This window comes from Hordeum vulgare, chromosome 4H (genome assembly GCF_904849725.1).
Source record: "Hordeum vulgare subsp. vulgare chromosome 4H, MorexV3_pseudomolecules_assembly, whole genome shotgun sequence".
Taxonomy (NCBI): Eukaryota; Viridiplantae; Streptophyta; class Magnoliopsida; order Poales; family Poaceae; genus Hordeum; species Hordeum vulgare.
In genome coordinates this window covers 3,389,060-3,390,161 of record NC_058521.1, presented here as the reverse complement: position 1 = coordinate 3,390,161, position 1,102 = coordinate 3,389,060, and the positions used below count along the sequence as shown (strand labels likewise).

General features: G+C 47.5%; 1 long non-coding RNA gene across 1 annotated transcript; it reads right to left on the bottom strand.

The window, feature by feature from the left end:
• Nucleotides 1-366: 366 nt before the first annotated feature.
• Nucleotides 367-776, bottom strand: LOC123450959. The gene is made up of 2 exons (XR_006632080.1): nt 603-776; nt 367-512 (listed from the first exon to the last, which is right to left on the bottom strand). It is a non-coding gene; the product is annotated as an uncharacterized LOC123450959 (long non-coding RNA).
• Nucleotides 777-1,102: the final 326 nt, after the last annotated feature.

Sequence of the window (1,102 nt, the reverse complement as noted above, 5' to 3'; positions counted from 1 at the left end):
ATGGCCATTGTAAGCACCGTTGCCATGGCCTCCCCTGAAGCCGCCATTTTGAGGGCGCCTCACTGGGGTCGGAGGCACATACTCTGAACCATCCTCATTCTTCAGGTACTCTTGGATGCTCATAGCCTGCAACAAACAACAGCAGTAAGGATCACACTCTCACTAACAAGTGCAATACAGATTAAACAGAAACAATGTAGTGAAGATACATTACAAGAATATGCCTAGATTTCAGAAGAAGGTTCAGTAACTTACATATCTCAGCATCAAAATGCATATTTGTAAAAAGAAAGGATTAGTTCATTTCACTACCTTGTGAGGCTTGGCTTCCTTTGCAGCTGCCTCCTTTGCCTTCCGTCCATTTTCGGCCTTGGCATCATCCTCAATCTTCTTCTTCTCCAAGAGTTTAAGACCCTCAAAATCTAGATCAGCTACCTTCCTCCCCTCATGTTTTGAGGCCTCCAGAGACTTCTTCTTTTCTTGCATCTTTTCATATTCTTCAAGGGTCATTCCTGCTCCAAATTAGCACAACAGTAAAAAGCTTGAAAAACAGAGCAAAGGGTCTGTACATGAGGCAAGAATAGGCAAGTGTAGTAAAGTACAATTTTCTCTTCTTCAATGGGAGCCTCCTGCTCTTTCTCAACAGTTTCACTGGGAGCATCCCCATTAGAGTCTTCCTTCTTAGGCTTTTGCTTCTTCAGCTTCCTCTTGACAGAGCCACTGACACACTTGTACTTCTTCTCAGCGGCTTTTCCCTCCTTCTTCTCGCCTTCTCCCTCTGGCTTCTTTTCAGCGCCTTCTCCCGTCCACCCTAAGGATCATGATTGGGTCCCTCTTGAGCCCGGCCGCCATGCCGAGGAGTATGTCGGACAGCACGTGCTGGAACTCCGGCTTGCTCACCGAATCTTGCTTCCCGTGGGTGAACTCATTTAGAACCTGCACCGCATATTACAAATCACGAGACGAATCGAGACCTGCAAATCACGAGACGAATCGAGACCTGTGGAGACAGCGCCCTTCTTGACGTCCACGACAAAGATCTCCTCGTCAACGCCCATCTTCTGTAATCAGATCGAAGCCCCGAGGACCCCAAGCTTCAGGC